Here is a 21,311-nt window from a genome sequence, read left to right as displayed (position 1 = left end):
ACCTCTACTCCCTGCGTCCTCACCATTCCTCTATACTCCCTCTCATTCACACACACATATTATGTCTTAGTCCTGCTGACCTTCATTCCTCTCCTGTCTAGAGCATATCTCCACCTCTCCAGGGTCTCCTCAACCTGGTCCCTACTCTCACTACAGATCACAATGTACAAAAACAGTGTACAGTAATTAATATTATGCAGAGGAGTAGACAGAATCTGACATGATACACACAAGTTTATTCTTATGTAATACTTTGCCAAAGGCAAGTCGCTATTACTTGTGCATCTTATAATTGGATAATCAAGGAAGTTCTTGGAATAGAATAACACCAGAACAGTAAGTGAGCGGTAATCAAGGATTACCAACTGTGTGAGAAGAATACAACATGTAATTAGGAATAGTTAGTAAGAGCAGGTGGGTTTTGTTGACACAACAGAGGTTAAATACCACAGCGAGGGAGATGAGATTAGAGATATGGAGTTTACAGGCAGGTTAGTTAGATGTGAAGATTAAACTGTGGGGACAGATATGTGGGCTTAGGTTTAGATGGATGGTCTTAGCCAGGAGTGGTACAGGAGTAGAGCCATAAGTGTGTAAGGTGTGGCTTCAGCTTGGATTTGAAAAATGTTAAGTCCATATTTAAGCGGGGAAGAATAGCATTCCACTTCTTTGAGATACAATTGAAATACAACAAGTCTGCTGTTGTATTGTTGGTTTTAGTTATACTAAGTACCATTTTATCACCAGAACCAGGGGTCTGCTGGGGGAGTAGGGTATATTAGACAGTTATCAGATGGGTATTCTTCTGACTTGTGGGGAAAGTAATGGATTATAAGTAACTGGGAGTATGTGGCCACATGATGGAGTACAAGCCAGTTTAATTGTTTCAGAGCCAGGCAGTGGTGGGTTCGATTTGGTATGCTAGAGGCAAATGTGGCTATTTTATTGCAGCAGTACAAAGGAGGACAGGTTTTCAGAACAGAAGTGCAAAGCAGGGTTGGTAGGTTGAGGCAATACTGCTTCTAGCACTGTCAGTGAGGAATGGTTTTGTTCTGCACAGGTTGCCCACTTTTTGATGTGTCTTCTTTAGCACCTGTGTCATATGGTAGTCATATTTAAATTGGTCATCTATGCTGGCTCTGACTAACTTAATTTCAGACAATCAATTTTTATATTTGTTGAGGTAATGGTGAAGAGATGGTTTGTGCAGTATTTTATTTTGGTGTGAACAGCATTAGTTTAGTTTTCTTGGGGTTAAGGAGAAGGTGAGAGTTAGAAAGCCAGCTTTGTATGAGGGAGAATGATTGTTGGGTATTTTGTTATAGTTCAATGAGGCTTTTAGATGTACAAATGAGTGTGGAGTCATCTGTATATTGTATGATTGTGACATGTGAGGAAACACTGTGTTGGTGTAGATCACCAATAAATAGGCTGAACAAGAGTGGGCTTAATATGGATCCTTGGGGGACTCCTACAGGTGTAGGTAGGTATGGTGAGTAGTCATTTTGCCATTTTACAGCTTGCTGCCTCTCTAGGAGGTAACCGTTAAACCAGTGTAGAGGGGTATTAGGCAGGGAAGTATGGAGACATGGTTGTCTGAGTTACTGTTTTGGGTGATTGTGTTCATAAAACTTAGCAATGCTGTAAGTAGTGATGTGGTAGGGTCAAAACTTGTGTGGGGTAGGAGGCAGGAAGTAATGTGCCAGGATAAAATTTAGTAGTTGAGGGTGGTGACACTTCTCTAGGATTTTTGATAAGGTGAGAGAATAGCAATTGGTCTGTAATTATAGATTTTTGAAGCAGGACCTCAATTATGTAATGGTATAACAAAGGATTTATGTCCAGAGTTGCGGTACATAGTTTTCACTGGTTGAGAGGTTTATTAGGATTGACACAGGGTATGCTAGTTCATCAGCAGTTATTTATAGGTATTCCGCAGGCAGTTTATCAGGAGCTGAGTTAGTTCATTTAACCTACAGAAGCATTTTTTAATGGTAGATATGTGGACTGCTGTGAATGAAAAGGAGTTTCCTAATATTGGTGATGTAACTGGAGGTGTCGTGTTAGGTTTGCCATTTCATTGCAGTAAGATCGACTGTAGGAAGTGATGGTGATTTGGATGGTTGATGCAGAATAGAGTGGGCTACCTTCAGCTGGATGCATTGCAGATAGATATGAAATTCCACTGAGCTGTTTTTATGTAGCGTAATACAGCAGTGAGCTCTGTTAGGGAGACTGGAGGCAAATTGTACTATTTTGTTGTAGCATTGTTGTAGTCATTGCTGTTGAGTGGTATGAAGGTTTGTGTAGCCTGGGGTGGCATAGAACAGGCCGCGTAGGAGGTGAGCATTGGCTGTAGTCATTCGGGCTTGTTTGGAGAAATAGTTTTTGACACTGTATAAGGAACCTAGCTTTTGATAAGTCTTTTAATGACATTGTGCATTGGATAATATTGTCTTTATCATTAAAACAGTATTACATACCTTGATCTCCTTTTGACTTTGCAAAGCTAGCTCAACACCATTTGCACCTACTGTATATTGTTTTCCATAGTATTTTTTTTCACAATTACTGTAAATGCATCATGGCTAAAGAAGGACCTGTGAGATCCAATTCACCTACTTGTATATAGAAAATAAGTTAAAACTTATGGCATTGTGATAAAAGAGTATTGCACTAACAGTGGGATGTGACCCTTTGTTACTGTATACAATGCATATTACATATTCTCCTGCAGTCTGTTATCTCACAGTGGCTGAACATGACTCAGACACAAAACTTTAGATTGTTTTGTATCCATCATTCATCAGCCATTGCTACACTTCAAATATCTTACCAATAGTTAAGGAGCCTAATGTAGCAAGCCATATATCAAGCATATATTCCATTCTCTTTAATATTTAGTCATCACAAACAAGCATAGTCAAGTTTACAATTGGACACTACTAACCCCAAATTTGGATCAGTCTCCTGGCACATTTTATTAGTCCTGTAAGAAAACTAAGATCTCTGTCAGAACCAGAACCATGGTAAATACGTATGTTTGATGAAATGAGATACAGTACATTGATGTGACTGTATATCTTCCATGACTCCTCTCATCACCAGAAGACAAGATAGCATGAAAAACACAGGTGCTGTATTACCTTCATAAACAAAAAGTTACCACCTGTGCTTCTAGGTAACAATGCTCATATGATAAAATTAGACTTTGATAAACAAATCTGGTAAATATGTACTTGGAGACAGAAAACCGTCTATGTTTAGGCTGAAACATACGGAATATTTAGGTAATCTCACATGCAGTTCAGAAAGAAGTGAACTTGGTAAATAGGAAGCAGTGGAACAAAAGTTAATAATGCAGTAAAAGGGAGTGGTAAGTGAAGTTTTGAGCTACTGGATTTGGCCCAACATGGAGGGTTGGGCAGAGCCAGCATGGGACTGGGGAGGGTAAGGCAATAGGGCAGAAAATGGGTGTGCTGCCCAGGGTATCAGAATGGACAGTTGTGCATTTATACATTGTTGTCTTTTGGCCTGGTAAGTGGCTGAAATGGGTGTTTTTCATTTAGTCCATTAGTCTAGCAAAGAAACATTAAATTAATGCAGAAAAGAAAACATTGCCCATTTTTAACATTTAAAGTGACAGTAGCATCTTTTGCACAGCAAAACTGACATAAAACGGTAGAGAGTAAATGACACTGTTAACTCAGGGCAAAAGCATACCTAGATCTATGTCATATATACAGAGGTAGACATTTTTAAATAATTTATTTCTTTTTGTACAGTGGGATAATCCATAATATAAATGAAAAAAAATGCATTGACATATATACCATGGCTTTATTTTATTAAGGTATAAATATTTTTAAGTAGTACTTTTTCAGCATGGCTGGTTAGGAAAATATTTTTTATTTATTTTTATTTCTTTATTGCTTAAGCCCATCTTTCAAATTTTTATTGTTATTGAAAAGTCATATTGTCCAGAAATATACCATGTCAAGATGGATTAAAAATAAACTTGAGTGGATGACATTCTAGAAATTGCTGTACAAGTTGAAATGCAATTTATAAAAAAAAAAATCCTGGCAAGAATCTTTAGTTGTGCCATAAATTAATTTTCATCTCAAAATACCATTGTTATAAACAAAACTAGCAGTAAGCTATTTACATGTTTTAGTACATCACAAAACTGCATTAAACTTCTAAAATATACATTTGAGGGAAGAGAAATGCCATATACTGCTCTTTGCTCCTCATGCTGAGTCTGTGATTATACTCCAAAACTGAGACAAAGACAAAATTATTAACAGCTTTCTTTGCTTGAGACCCAAACATAACAGTACTTAAAGATGCTTAAGGAAATCTTGCAAGGGACAGTTAAATGCTGTTAAGAAAGGGTCTCCTGTTAGGGACTAAAAGCAGACAGTGCCAGCCATTAAATAAAAGTGACAGAAAAGGAAAGCGTTTTTTAAAAGCCATTAAAACTTCACTCTGCCAGGTCTATAAATAGAATCTGTGGTAGAACAAAGTGTCAAACAGCTTTTAAATCTGTTAGTTCGAGCACCTCATTTCTACCTGTTGTTCATATCTCTCAACTAGCCCTGATTTTTCCTCATATTTTTCTCTGTCCCTCAAAGCTTTTTATTTTCTGGTAAATAACTGAGGATTATAGTCACTAATGCCAGACATTAGAGTTAAATACCTCTTATTGTTCTGAAAGTTTATATTGAAGCAAAACCTCTTGCTCTATTAATTTTAAGTGAACTGGAGAAATATTTAAAACTGTCCCTGATTTTGACCTTTTGTCATTTGTCTTCCCTTTATTTTTGGATTCGTTCAGAATTCCTAAGCAAAGAAGTCAGCAGCATATGTTGTATGTTTGGCATTACCTGCCAAGTGCTTCACCAGCCTTTAAAGCCCTTAAAACACTTTGCACTTCTACACTTTCTCTTTCTGCAACTGGCAGTATATGCAGCAGATGCATGCACTACAAAAAATAATGAATGGGTCTCACAAATCATATCCTTTTATTATGCCTTTTTCACATGGATACCAAAATTCACCTCTCTAGCTTTGCTATTAAGGTAAATTTCTTGGCAATCATTTCTGAAGCAAATTAATAAGCTAATTAGGATCAGAGACCCAATCATAATCTTCTGTGAAGGACATTTTGTATACCTGAGTGTCTAGAATGTATATATTCAGATTTTGAACCCTGTTTCATGCTGTCCATTTTTCTTTGGAGGACGATTTGATGAAATAGCAGCTTTTATACCATATACTTTTATACTAACATTGGGCACACTGTTAAAGAGAAAACAGTAGCTGTATTTTTATGGACCAGTATAGGCATTCAGAACATTAGAGATAAATGATGATGCTTTCTTAGTTACTCTCCATGTGTGTGCTCACACGTGACCCAGAGCATGTGTGACTAGTGTGTGTGTGTGTGTGTGTGTGTGTGTGTGTGTGTGTGTGTGTGTGTGTGTGTGTGTGTGTTTGAGTGTGTCTATGTGCCTGTGTCCATGTCTGTTTTTGTGTCTGTTATATTGTTAATTTTGTTTCGCCACTAGATGGCAGGAAATTTACTAATTATCTTCTATCAGCAACCATTAAAAAACAATCTCAACTATCTTCAGGGTTTCTTAACTGTGGCAGCAAAATGTTTCTTGACTGTCAGAACCCATAACTGAGAATGGCCTACATAACCAAACTGATCTGTGTTGTTTTCATGACTAATGGAAACATTATATGTCTTGAGTGTGAAAGCATAGCATGAGTGTGTGTGTGTGTGTGTGTGTGTGTGTGTGTGTGTGTGTGTGTGTGTGTGTGTGTGTGTGTGTGTGTGTGTGTGTGTGTGTGTGTGTCTGAATTTACATCTACTTAATTTACTTGTGTACCATTCTGAGCCTATGGAATTATCCTTCCATATTTACACTTCACTGCCCCACAGAAGACCTGTGGAAGTGAACCCCCTACTATGATCAAGTGCACAGCTGTGCAGCAGTTTTTTGCTGACTTTGTATATTACTTCAACATTGCCAGGTTTCTTTCCTCCATACACCCCACCCAATTACAGCACTGCTGAATGAGTTATAGTAGTTTGCTTCAGAGCCAAGACAGTCCTGTTTATAAGCTGTCTCCCATTTGTATGTAAATGGCAGAGATATATATATTACTAGAAATCTCACGTGAGTTATAGGGCTGTTGTTATAAGCAGAGCTCCTCACCCTTTCTAAATAAATGCCAGTGCTGTATGAGTTATTGCCTTTCAGTGCAGAGTCTGGAGTCCCTCAGTATATCTGAAGTTCTTCTCCACTTTAAAAAAAAAAAAGTTTGAGCACCATCATACAAATTGCTTAGCTTCAGTTCAAATTTATGGGCACTGGCAAACAACTTAAGCATGTCTCCACTAAAAGTAATAATTATATTATGCATTTGCATGGAGCTGCCCTCAAAACCATCTGAGAAACTTTCTCAACAAATAATCACTTCTAATACTTTACTGAAGTGCCCTTTGTTGGTTAAACACAGTGCCATATTAGAAACAAGGGACCATCCTCTGTACATATAAAACTGTCTGCATGTGTGTGTGTGTGTGTTTATGTGTGTGTGTGTGTGTGTGTGTGTGTGTGTGTGTGTGTGTGTGTGTGTGTGTGTGTGTGTGTGTGTGTGTGTGTGTGTGTGTGTGTGTGTGTGTGTGTGTGTTTGTGTGTGAGTGTTTGTGTGTGTGTGTGTGTTTATGTGTGAGTGTTTGTGTGTGTGTGTGTGTGTGTGTGTGTGTGTGTGTGTGCGTGTGTGTGTGTGTGTGTGTGTGTGTGTGTGTGTGTGTGTGTGTGTGTGTGTGTGTGTGTGTGTGTGTGTGTGTGCTTTTGAGTTAATCACAAGGTAGCACACTGACAGTAATGAAAGAACGCATTTGCAGTTTCAACTATGACAGGGGAAGAAGAATAGCCACATGCAAGATTAAAAATAATAATGAAAACTATGGTAAGAGACCTGCAGGCTACATGGGGCAGAGCACAGCCAATGCATCAGAGGAGCATAGCTTAGTGGCATGTCCCTCAGTACGTGTTAGAGAGGGTAACTAACCACTTAAGTGACTAGTTGAAAGTTAGGTCAGAAAGAAACGATGTGTCCCAGCATGGAGCAGAGCAGCAATCGTAGGCATGGGCTTGGGGAAGTGAACCCTGGCTGATAAAACAGATGCCAGCAGCACTGGGACAACTTATCAGTATTTTTTTCTGAGCTTGTCCTAGGTCTGAAAACAAGAAATTACTGGAGATAACCTAAGGGCCATGGCACCTTTAATTACAGTTTGAACTACTCTTTTCAAACTGTGACTAAATGGAGACTGTGCATCCATTTGAAGCTATGGATGTCTGACTTGCAAGTTGACTCTATGTCTTATAGAGAAAAGGTGGCATTTTGTTAATCAGTGTGTAAACCTGCCCCTGATGGTAGATAATAGTGTACAGAATGAGGTTCTCTAGGCTTCCACCCAAGAGGAAGATAACCCTTAAATGCAATAATGCCTTATGCTTTATTTATAAGCAAGACAAAGGGAAAGACAAAACATCTGTCCCAAACATTCTTTTTATTAAATGAGAACTGTGGCTAAACATTATTCTGAGTTTTGCATGGATTAAGGGTCACTTCCTTCAGTCGTTCCTGATCCCACCGAAAAACATCATTATTTTTTTTTTTACCAAACAGATGGCATGTTTAACTATATTCTTATTCTGTCACTGAAACTATGATACCCCTGTGTAAGATTACTTGTCTACAAGTTCCATGAGTTCATCAGTTTGGAAAGTTATGTTTCCTATAAGACAAGATGCTTCAAACAGCTGCCACAGATAATGACTGTTTAACATTATTGCCACCAGATTTGTTAGGTACTGAAACTACTGCTTTGATTTTCAGCAATATGTTAATTTATTCCTTCAAAGCATTGTGTGACTACCTGACCATTTGCATTATCAGAATAAAATCCTAATCTTTCAGGGGACAGATGTGGGTGCATACAACCTTAGCTGGAAATTAATAACAGAATTTTTTATTGTCTGTGAGAGTAGGAATCTCATATATCTCCTTCAGGTAACTGTTATGTCTAATATCTACTATACAGCAGTGTAGTTGCATACTAACAACACTGCTCTGAACTTTATTTATTTGTCTTTGTTTACCGAGAAAGTCCGACTGGTAATATCCATTTCCAATGGAGGTCCAGGGAGAAAAGCTCCAGAAGACATTTTCATCTTGGCCAGATCAGTATTTTGCTGTCTTAGTAGTAAGATCTGCTGAATGAAATTATTTTGATTTTATTGGGCAGGGATGGGAATATTAACGAACTAAAGTTCTTACAGGAATGTTTTTGTGTCTGGATTACGTTTATGAGAGTATGTTTAGAACCATTTTCAGAACTGCAAGATTGCTCTTACCATATGATGTTACTTCACTTTTAGTATCATTATGTTAACTGTTATATATTTTAGTTGCATTTGTACAACAGGACTGGAATAATCTTTAACAAAAAAGTTGTTTAATATAACTTTTAATGTCTTTTGCCCCTAGCGAGACATTAAAGATTATGTTGAATGTTCATTCATGCATATATTTCCAGTACCCAGTTTATTCTGTCCAGAGTAGCTGTGATTCAGAGCCTACCCTGGCATGCAGTAGATGGAAAGCATAGAACAAGTCCTGCATTTGATGGAAGACAGGATACACATGAACTCACACACACACACATATATATATATATATATATTTTTTTTTTTTTTTTTTTTTTGGGAAAGCGTATACAATGACAAAAGTAATGTGGCCTCAAGGAGGAAACTCAGTCTCTGCACAAAAAGTATCCCAGCTGGGAAGTAAAAATAAAAAAAAACTTATGGTGTAAGACAGCAGCACCAGCAGCTGCTTTACTGAGTTTCATAAAATAAAATGAAGATGCCAGATAGTCAGCCAGATTCAATGAAGCCTGTACGGTCTGTTTATATCATGTGAGTGTTGCACCACAACATACAAATGGTAGCAAATTGTTTTAGATTCAGTTAGCAGCTCTACATGGTGTGTAGAGCAACGCAGAGCAGTGCAAACAAGGTAAACACCATGGCATGCTAATTACAGCATAAGCATCTGAACTGTATCAATCCAAGATGGAGGAGCTTTTCAACAAACTATAAAGCAACCGTGTAGACTCAGTGCTGGTCTTACTTGCGAATTCCAAAACCTATTGGAATACAGCCATGGAAAAGAGTCTATGCAGAAGCAATGTTAGGGGCTGCTGTTGCTTTAATTCATTAGTATGTGCAACAGGCTAAAGTCTATGCTGCTGCTGCTGCTAATAGACTAAGGCCAAGAAGAAGAGTTTTCAGACCCTGGTTAACTTATCACAATCTACATGATGTGGAAACTGTAGACCACTACATGGTGGATAGAAACAGACTACAGGAAATCTGCAAAGTCTGTTGTCCCTCAACTCAGACCCAGGGCAAACTGAGGGGAACCCATCCCAGTGGAGACAAAGTTATGTGTATTACTTAAGAGTTTTAGTTGCAGGTACCTTTCAGAGACCAACAGGGGGCATGCTGGGGGGTGTCACAAGTATCAGCATCCAGAATCCTCCATCAATTCTGAATGCTATGCTCCAACATGCCAGTGACCACATATATTTTTCCTGTGCTCCTGAGGACAGGGCCACAGATATACATGAGTTCTACCCTGTAGCACACTACTCTGAAGTACCAGGTGCCAAAGATTGCACACGTAGAAATTTAGGCACCACCCAAGGAACAGGGGAGGATCTACTTAAATAGAAAGGGCTTCCACTCTATTAACTGCAGAGTCATATTTAGTGCCAAGGGAATCAGCCTGAGTGTGTGTGCTGGCAACCCAGACAGTTACCATTACTCACGTATCTGGCATACCTCCCAACTGTATCAGATGTTCAGTAGGGGGGATATCCCACATGGTCATTTACTAGGGGATGCATGCCTCGCAGTAGAACCATGGCTGATGACAGCCATAAGAAATGCACACACCTGCCAAAGAACACCATAATGAAGCATACACTCAAATCAGAAATGTAATTAATTATTTATTTATTTATTGACATTTGTTGACCGAGAAAGTCCATTGGTTTAGAAACCCATTTTCAGTGGAGGCCCGGGGAGAAAAGCTCCATAATGAGTAAAACACAATATCTGATTACAGAAGATATGTAGTTATACAATTTTAGAAAGAAAGACTTTAAACTATATAAAAAAATATAAATAACAATTATCACATCACAGCAAACTTTTTTTACAAATACTGTAGCACCTTCTATTTAACATAGAAGTGAAGGTAAAGACATCTTGTAGAAAAAAAAGATATATTTAAATTCAATTTAAGAACTTTGTCTAAAAACTCACTCACTATGTCTATATATATATATATATATATATATATATATATATATATATATATATATATTTTTTTTTTTAACAGGGAATGAGTTAGGGGAAATATAGTAGGTGCAAATATCATATAGCGTGTGTTTGGGCTGCTGAAGTTGTGGTTCTGGTGCCTACATACATCTGACTGGGGGCCTGTAGTACAATCCACATTTATGTATTGAAATAGTCTCTGCATGTGCCATGCCTCACAAGGAGAAGAGGCACACATCCCACCACCAATGGCAAGGTCACTACAGCCACACACAGGTGAGGAGTCAGAGGGGGAACCAGCAGCTGCTGTAGGTGTAGGCAGACGTAGACATGCTTAATATGCACTCTCATTGGCTAAAAGACAATGCATAGCTCACTCACTCACCACCTAAGGGCCCAAAACCTTCTTCCTACCCATAAACATATAGTAACATTGATGCCAGGCAATGCTCACAACCTATACCTACCCATGTAATGGCTGTGTACTGCTTGCATCAGACAGAGTCAGCCCTGAACTAAAACTATTGCAACTTCTGGATTTACAAGTTAAGTGTTGAACCTGGAGTGTATTATGTAATAATATGAATGAGTAGCATATGCTTGCATGTTGTTACTTGGTAATGAAAGCAACTAAAAGGTGGGTGATTTCTACTGAAATGACCTTAACATGTGACAGCAGAGACTTATTTGACTTATATGTGTCCATTATTAAGTAGTAGGCCTCAGGAATCAAAGATTCACACAATCATAACTCTCAAAAGTACTGATGGTCACTGCATGTCCTCAGTTTAGCACCATATGGTTGTACTAGAAAATCATTAAAGAGAGAAGTTAGAAAGTAATGAGACACACTGCAGTTTCAGACTTCACAACCCTCACAAGGTCATTAACAATACTGATGCAAAAAAGCGTGATGCTATTAACTGTCTAACTTTCTAAGATCAATATAAGTCAAAGATACAATTAACACTTCAAGATCACAAATGCAGATATACTAAGCACTAAGTCAGCTATGCACCCTGAGTATCAGACACAAAGCTTATGTATCCCTGAATATAAAAGAGAGCAAACAGGGATATGTCACAGTTATCATCACTTGCACAGGGTGTTGTGTTGGGGAGCAGGAAGCCTAGGCTGACACAAAAGTTTGGTGAGTGTGTGTGAACAAGAAAGAGAAGCAGGCAGACATTTGGATAAAGTAACAAATGGCTAGTGATACAAAATGAGTTTTAAGCTTCACAGCTGAACTATGTAACTGATGCATGTGTGTCTGTATGGGTCCTCCAGGTGGAATTGGTGTGCGAGTGTCTGCTTGAACACAGCCAAGCTCTGTGCTAGCTCTACATCTTAGTATGTCAGACAGGTGTGATCCGTGCATGGTAGAGGTGGAAGTTCTTCGTTGTCATACCTGAGCATGAAAACTGGCTCTGCCAGGAGTTGCACTGGCATATCCACACCCATGGCCAGATGCACTGCTGCTACATGAATGTGACTGATGTTAGCTAGACAAGCTCCCTATATGAGGACGCCCAGGACCACAACCCTAAGGCCTGCCAGATCTGGATGTGGACAGCTCAACCACTGACAGAGCAGTGGAAGTACTGCCACTATGGGAGCATGATCAGGCACGGCTACATTGATTAACAGCAGATGATGCGGTGACCTATACCCACAAGGACACTGTCCCCTTTCTAGAAGATGTTCCATCACAGACACTGCTTGTCCCAATGTGTCATTCATCCAATCCATTGAATTATCAACACGGTGGAGACAGTCACGCATGTCAACCTGTGCCACTTCTACAACCCTAAGCATTTCTTTGGAGGACCCATGGGAACATGCCTGTGCCTCCATGATGGCCCTAAACATACACTGAGTGGCACGGGATGAGTCAACTGCATCAGGTGGATGAGAGCACCCCTAACAACCCTCCTACATGGAACACACACTTTGGCTAAAGCCACAGTAAAAACAAATAATACGACCAACCAAACAGTCCAAAAGGCAGCACTCAAAGCTGGAAACCAAGAAAGTAGTACCAAAACAAATCTTTATTCACCACAAGTAAGCGCTTTTGTCTGGTGATGCTCACCAGATGAAAGCACTTACTTGTGGTGAATAAAGATTTGTTTTGGTGCTACTTTCTTGGTTTCCAGCTTTGAGTTTTGCCTTTTGCCTTTTAAAGCCGCAGTAACCACAGTTCCCTGAACAATTGTCTCACCTTCCATTTGTCCAATATCTAAAGGCTCACTGAAATGGGTTGGCATAGGTCTACTGGCTGTGTCTGATAGGGGTGGCTGTTTTTCAACCTCAGTGTCAGATTCAACCTCTCCACCCTCTGACTGTGCCTCTGTTTGGCCACCATCATCATCGCAGTCTACTGATACTCTGACACCAGATGATGGAAGTCCCACATTTTCACTGTCAGGAACACCTGTGATAATAAGGAACAAACACAGGAAAAAATGAATACCTACACTACTGTAGCCCAATATGTGCTAACAAAGTAACAGTGGTGCCACTATTACAGAAAAAACAGCAGTATGACACAACAGTTCTGACACCAACATCAAGCACTAAATATTTCTTTGAACTGCTTATCAATACTGACATAAAAATGTTTGGCTTACCATCTGCAGATGATAGTCTACTCCCTATGCTGGATGGTCCTGGAAGAAGTTAAACAAAAGGTAAGGACAACATAATCACAATTAACAGTAACACAGGGGGTAAAATATTTTGCCCTTTATATGTCAATTAACTATACTTTCAACAAGAACTTGGATGACAATTCCAACCTAAGCCCCATGTGTAATCAATCAATCATAATGTTGTCAAGAGTAGCAATCTGCAATCTCCACCAAAACAGACGTAATGTATTGATGTAAATAATTGACTATACAAGAGTACAAAAGAATGGAGATGCATAAGCCTACCTGGAAGTTCCTCCTGGAACATACTTGCTGTCCCTGAAGCAGTAGCACCAATGTCAAATACATGCTGTTCCGCACTTTCCTGGGAGCTGTCTGGGTCCCTGGCAGTGGGCAGGAACTCTTAATTTGCTGTTAATGGTGGCTGTGTAGCAGACCCCCCCCCAAGTATTCATCCGATCATGGGCCACTGCAGCTGCTCTCCTCCATGCAGATGAGATCATGTCAGTGGCCCTGTGGTACACCTGATCATATGTCCTGCTGTGGCTGCCTACTGCATTCACATCTGCTGCCAAATTTACATATTACTTGACATATCTCCACATCCCCTCTCAAGCAGAAAGGCACCATGTTGCCTAAGAGCTTCCACAATGACCTGAGTCTCAGGATCCTGAAGGGTGTTTTTTCAGGGACTGAGACATCTGGGTGCCATAGTCCTAGGTGTTCTAAAACACAACAGAAGGGTAATACACATAAGTATCACATAACTAAAAAATATCTGTTCCCAGATAAAACAGAAAAGGTAACATTTCAGTATTACCCACTGGAGAAACATAAAACAGTCTAGATATTTGAAATATGAACAACAAGAATTGTGTGGTTGTAACATATTGCATTCACACACAAAGCAAGAGAGGTACCTATCAAAACATTTGTCACCTCTGACCTTAGCAGCACTGTGTGTTCCCTTTCCATATCCATGTCACTATGCAGCTGGTGTATGTCATTCCACAAGTCACAGAGCACACAAACCATCTCCAGTGCTCACATAAATGTCCATGCCACAATCATTGACCTGCACATCCACTGATTAATGCTGAGTGTTGCAACTATAAATGGACAGACCTGTAGTCATGGCATCCACCATGTTTCTCCCTATGATGGGTATGTGTACATCAAAGAAAGTTTGCATTCCAAAAGCTCTGCTGTCTGAGAGTGCAAGGTGAGTCAATGAGGGACACTCAAGTACAGGATGCCTGCGATGCATTAGTTAGGCTGTGTTCTCAAACTGTATCTCTACAAGGACCTGGTTGTAGGGAGCTAAACCCCTCACCCCCATAGTATTGAAGATGGTGTGACTGTCTCATCACACTGTGCCTCTTACATACTGCCATCATTGTCAGCCACAGCTTTTGGACACTTAGATAGTAGAAACTGTGAAAGCATGAACAAACATTACATCACTCCCACCCACCCCCCACACACACCTCTTTACCCTCTGTGGCATGCATACTGACACATACGAAGTACAGCCGTATCATGTGTTGTCAGAAATACCTTGCCATGCAGTTGTATGCAGTTGCAGACCAGATGTAGCTGGTGATCCATGGCCAGTCCTTCCATTCAAAGATGCAATTACCTGTGCAATACTGTACTGAAATGGAGATTACTATCATAATGTATCCCCTAATGACACATGTGAGATCATGCCATCCCAGCTTCCACATCACAGCCACCCTTAGGTATGAGAGTCTGCTCGCCCCAGCCATCAAATATCAACAGAAGCTCTCCAAACTCCCTATGCTGTTTCACTCTTGGGGGTCTGACCTCTGTGGTTGGCTAACCTTTTGTAGTGTTCCATGCCTTGTCCCTTGGTCAGAGTATGATATCAGTAACCCTTTGTCATTCCTGTTGTAGAGACCTATTACAGTTTCCCACAACATTCACATTTTGCAGCAGTCCATACAAAATCTAGCCCAAATAATGCTTGCCTTTGGCATTTTTGGCAGACAGTGCATGTAATTTATACAGAGGAGCTTCAGTAGCAGTTCATGTTCCTGGACAGTGAAATTTTCAAGGCACTGTTTCCCCTAGATGAACCTGCTTTATCTGTACACGTGTGCACTAAATATGTCAGCCAGCAAGTGTGGATTATGCTTCCTGGGCTGCACATACCTATGGCTACAGTCTCCCCTTTTATATGTTGCCACAGTATAAACAAAAAATGATTGACAACAATTGGCTTAGCTTCTGATGTCAGTCCAGGGGGATCTTGTATCTGTCATAGTCAACAGATCATGCTGCTTTGCCAGAGATGGCCTTCACTTGTCTCCTATAGACTTTCAAATATTTGCAAAGACCTTTGTCTCCCCCATAGTGCCTTTTTTATGCAATGCCAAAACAACAAAACTTCTGACATAAAATAAAAAAAAATCCACTACAGGCAAGCTCAAGGTTATGCTGCTTAATACTGGGAGTCTAAACAGGAAACTGCACTCCCTGGAAGCTCTCCTCACCTTCGAAGATGCTGATATCTATACAGTCACCGAGACTTGGTTCAAGGCTGCAGAGAGCACCCTGGCCATGCAAGGCTAAAATGCCTTCCATATGTTTAGACCTCAAAATGAGCATGAAAGAAACAAAGGTGGAGGTGCATCCATCTTCATTAAATCCAAATACATCTTGAAACTAGTTAAACAGTACAACTCTTTTGAGCTACTCCAGGTCCAAATAACTATAGGTAAAACACCCTACCACATCATTGTTAGCTACAGGTACCCCACCATGAACCAGGAGAAGCACTCCACCTACCTGGACTTACTTGAGTCACTAACTACACAGCCAAGCACTTTGGTCATGGGAGACTTCAACTATTCTTCTACCTAGTAGGCAATGTACACGAGCACAAGCTTGGTAGCCCTGAACTTCCTGGACTTTGTTAATACAAATGCCCTGGAACTCACCAATATGGGGGTCACTGCCCTACTCCTGTGTTCTGCCCTCCATAGTAAGCTCAGACCATAAATTTGTTTCATTTGAAGTAACGATGAGACCTGACACCTCCACAGGAGCAATAAAAATGAGAAACTTCTCCAAAACAAAATTATAGCCTACTAAGCAATGGCTTGAAAAGTTTCAAACCCCCTGCTAACATAGCCAAAAATTATTACTATGCAGAGGACTAAACAAACACCCTGTATAACCACTTACACAACTGTACTGACTGTTGTACTTGAAAGGATCAAAACTAAGACCTCCCATAAAAACAACTCACCCTGGTAGACCTCGAGTATAAACAGGTTATATAACAAAAGGAAGAAACTGATATCTTTGAACAAGAGGGAACTTAGTCAGCAGAGAAAGGATACCCTCCGCAGCTTGAACAAGCAAATAAGATATCTGGTAGGAATGTAGCTAGCTATGAGGCTAAATTAGCTTTCCTAGCTAAAGACAATCATAAGGAATGTTTTAGGTATATCCAAAATCTAAAAGGGAATACCCAGCTATGTGCTGAACTCATAGTGGACAGTACCACTCACACTGACCCTGAGGAAATTTGCCAGCCTGTTATCTGATGGATTTGGCACAAACTTCACCCCCCTGTCCCCACCAGCCTTACCCCAAAGCATACCTGACACCTGTCCTCTCTCCAGTATCTCCAATGAGCAGGTCATATCCATGTTCTCCAAAGCCAAAACCACAGCCACTACGCTACTAGATGACATCCTAGGCTGCTTACTAAACAACCTAAGACATGACTTAGTAGATCTACTTGGCACTCTCTTTAACTATAGCCTAAGCAAAGGATTTGTTCCAGAAGAGTGGAAACCAGCAACTGTAATCCCCTTGCACAAAGGGAGCCCATCAACTGACCCTGGGAACTATAGACCCATAACCCTGTCCAGCCTTATCTGCAAGGCCATGGAAAGAATCATTATGGACCTTATCAAAAAGGACATAGGCAGCCTTCAAACTCTTGACCCAACCCAGTTTGGCTTTGTTAAGGGTAGGTCATTATTACTAAACCTTCAGGACTTCTTTGAGAATGTCACCAAAGCCCTGGATGAAGCAAAACGGTACATAGCACCTATCTTGACTTAGCCATGGCCTTTTGATATAATCCCCCACTCTGGTATCATAGAGAAACACTCCCAGCTGGGGATTAACCCATATGTCACTAGATGTTTAGCCAACTGGTTCACCAATATAACCCATACTGTCGAAGTTGTGAATGTTGTACAATACAAAAAAAAGAAAACAAAGAGAAAAAGTAGAAAAGAAGATTTGTAATGGAGAAGGTAAATAAATAGAAAATGAGGTTGCAGATTACTTGCAAAGTGAAGGATTAAGTATAGAAAATCTAACTCAGATAACATCATAGCAGGATACAGCAATGGATCCCAACATTAAGGAGAAACCAGTGCAGCAGGAAACATTTGATGAGTTGCCATATGAAGATACTTTGGAGCCTTGCATAGAAAACCAGTACAAATATTCAGTTGGAGTTGCACAATAAGGGAAAAAAACAGAAAACTGTGGCAACTCAGATGCAGTAAATGTTATGGAGTGATAGGGCAGTGACTTCCCATATGAAAGAGCAACGGATGACAAAGGATGAAACTGAAGAGAATGTGGCATAGGAAAATGCTCTGGAACTTTCTATAGAATGCCGGAAGGAAATGGGGAACAAAGAATGTGCCCTCAGTTTAGAAGAAAATGATCTAAGAGAATAGTTGCTTGATTTAATAGAGATGGATATTCATATTAAGATCTATGAAAGAAATAGACTACAGAAAGCCAATAAAACCCCAAAAGTCAGATGTTTGATGAAAGAAATGAGCACAGTAATTAGGACTGCCCATAGAGATTTGTGTGATATAACAGAAATAAACAGGATGTATTACTGTGCAGCTAAATGCATAAGGGTGGCTGCGGCAGTGCAGTGGTTAGCATTGCTGCTTCACAGCAAGAGGTTCTCTGGTTTGATTCTCGGCTGGGTTGCCTTCTGTGAGGAGTCTGCATGTCCTCCCTGTGGTCATGTAGGTTTCCTCCAGGTGCTCCGGTTTCCTCCCACATCCCAAAGACATGCTGTAGGTGGGTTAGACACTCTAAATTGTCCCTAGGTGTGAGTGTGTGCATGTGTGTGCCTTCTGTGGAAGGCTGGGTGCTGGGCTGGCAACTCAGCAATGTAAAACTCCACTGCCAATTGTTCTGCAGACCATTGTTCCACTGTGGTGACCCTAACCTGGAAAGGATAAGACTGCAGCTAAACTCATAACAGATAAAGTCTTACCACAAAAACACATGGTAGTAAGGGAAAAGAAGGGGAGAAATCAAATGCCATCATGGAAGCATTGAATAGAGAAAACTATAAAGCAATTAAGGCAAGAAGTGTCACTGCTAGAAGAGTATAGAAGAGGGAACATATACTCAGAAAGATAAATATGATAAAAGCAATGAGCAGTATCAGAACAGATCAGGATCTAGCATGAATTATTGCAAGTAATAAACTGAAAATATCAGCACAGGCAGAAAAACTTAGAAGATATGCTGATAAATATAAAAGAGGAGTACAAAATAAGCAATTTATTGCTGACCCAAAAAAGTTTATAGAGAATAGTAAACAAGGCAAATGGAATTGAAACACCACCAAAAAAAGGAGAAATGGATACATTTTGGAGACGTATCTATGAAGATCCTATAGAACATAACAAAGATGCTAAATGGATGGAAGAAGTAAAAGAAAGAATAGGAAATTCAAATGTACAGGATATGAAATGGGATGAAGTAATGGCCAGAGAGATTGGAAAAAGGTTAAGAAAAGTTTCTAATTTGAAAACTCCAGGCCTAGATGAAGTGCCTAACTACTGGAACTTCTGGCTACAACTATGAACATCTTGACATGAAGATTTAGCCATGAGTAAGAACTATTTATATGCACACCCCGAACAGACACCATCTTGGTTAACAACAGGAAAAATAATACTCATACTTAAGAGCAAACCTGCAAGCTATCCTAAAAACTATAGATCAGTAACTTGCTTTCCGATGATGTTTAAAGTATACACTGGAATTAATACCGACAGTTTATAGTCATTGCAATGGAACTAAAGAGTAATAAAAGAAAGTCATATGGAACAAAGAATCATTTGTTATTAAATGAACTCATAATGGAAAACTGTAAAAAGGGGAAGAATTTAAGTGTGGCATGGATAGACTACAAAAAAGCATTTGACAGTATTCCACATTCATGGATAAAAGAGTGCTTAAAAATGTATAAGATATGCCCTACACTGATCAATTGCATTACAGCAACCATGAAACAGTGGCAAACCACACTGCAGTTAAGCCATGATAAAGGACAAATTATTATTCCAGGGATAAACATTCAAAGGGGTATATTCCAAGGTGACTCTGTCACCCCTGCTCTTTTGTCTTGTCCTTAACCCATCAAGCTGTCTACTTAACACATTAGGTCATGGCTGCAATCTGGCTCCAGAAAATAAAGTATAAAGATTTCTCGTCTTCTTTTTGTAGTTGATTTAAAACTGTATAGTTCATCAGATGAAGAACTGAAAGCACAACTGCAAGTGGACAAAACATTTTCAGATGATATAAGAATGTCATTTGGTATTGATAAATGTGTGAAAGCAACCTTTGAAGCAGGAAAGCTACAGTACCAAGAAAACATCAGTTTGGACCGGAATGTGATATAAAAGAACTTGAGCAAGATGGAGTGTATTTATATTTAGGAATTGATGAAAGATCAGCAATAAAATATGAACAAATATGAATACAACTTAGTAAGGAATATTTATAAGACTTAAATTAATACTGGAAACAGCATTGACATCTAAGAACAAAGTCCAAGCTATAAACCAATTTGCTCTTCCTGTCCTAACTTACAGTTTTGGAGTTATTGACTGGCCCCAAAAGGTGTTGGATAGGTTGGACAGGAAAGCAAGAAGGATGCTTCATGCTCATCAAATGATTTATAAAAATCAGTGCATGCCAAGACTATATATTCCCCATTCTGAAGGAGGTAAGGGCTTCCTTGAAATTGATTAAACATATAGATCTGCAGTCGTGGGACTGCCTACATATCTGCTGATCTCAGAAGACCCCAATGTAGTGAAAGATTTCAAATAGGAGGAGAATAAGTCTAAGATGTTTAGCAAAAGCATATTGGTATCAAGCAGGAATGTAAATCAAACCAGAAGTAGATAAAAATCAGGCAGTGACTAAATGTGCTAAAAAAACAAAAGAAAGAATATAAGGTGCAGGATCAGACGAGAAGGCAAAACATTTGGAAAATGCATAAACATAGTTGCAAGTACAGAAAACTTTTGGAACAACCTCATGTTGATCAGGATCAAATGCAGGAATGGTTAAGGAGAGGTGAATTTAAAACAAAAGATGAAAGGCTAATGTTGGCATCCCAAGACAGTGGACTACATACACGTTGGTTTACAAAGTCCATCAAATATGTGGAAGAAACAGACAAATGTAGATTTTGTAAAACAGAATTGGAAACAGTCACACATCTTGTTGCTGGTTGTGATATACTAATGGCAGAAGGACTGTATACTGAAAGGCATAATAATGTGGCAAGACTGTTGCATTGGGGATTGTGCAAACATTTTAATATTGAAGAAGATGAAAAAAGCTGGAAACATGAGCCACAAAGCAAATTATGAAGTTTATATCAAATGGGATCACCCATTAAAAACAGTTAAAAAAATAGATGCGAGAAAACCAGATATAGTAGTCCATGAAAAGAATACAAAAGTAGCATTTATTATTGAATTTGCTACATCTAGTGACTACAGTGTCTTACATACAGAGAGGCACAAAGTCATAAAATACCAGGATTTACAGGCAGAAATGAGGGCAATGTGGAAGAAGGATACTCAGTTCCAATAGTAGTAGGAGCAACGGGTCTTATAAGAAAGAATGTAAAATCATACATAGATATGATATCAATACATGTAACTCCATACAAATTGCAGAAGGAGTCATTACTGGGCACACTGTGGGTGCTGCAAAGAGCACTTTGAGCTGACATCAAAGATTGAAACAGTACTAATTTCATGAACTTTAAACATACTTTGACTTAGGAATGGGGTCCATTCCTGTCATTGTATTAGAAACTCAAAAGACTTGGAGAAATTAAAAAAAAAATTGGGGATTAACCCATATGTCACTAGATGGCTAGCCAACTGTC

This window comes from Protopterus annectens, chromosome 8.part0 (genome assembly GCF_019279795.1).
Source record: "Protopterus annectens isolate FY-2018-M chromosome 8.part0, PAN1.0, whole genome shotgun sequence".
NCBI classification, from domain to species: domain Eukaryota; kingdom Metazoa; phylum Chordata; order Ceratodontiformes; family Protopteridae; genus Protopterus; species Protopterus annectens.
The sequence above is the reverse complement of the archived record's forward strand: the minus strand, read 5'-3'. Positions refer to the sequence as shown.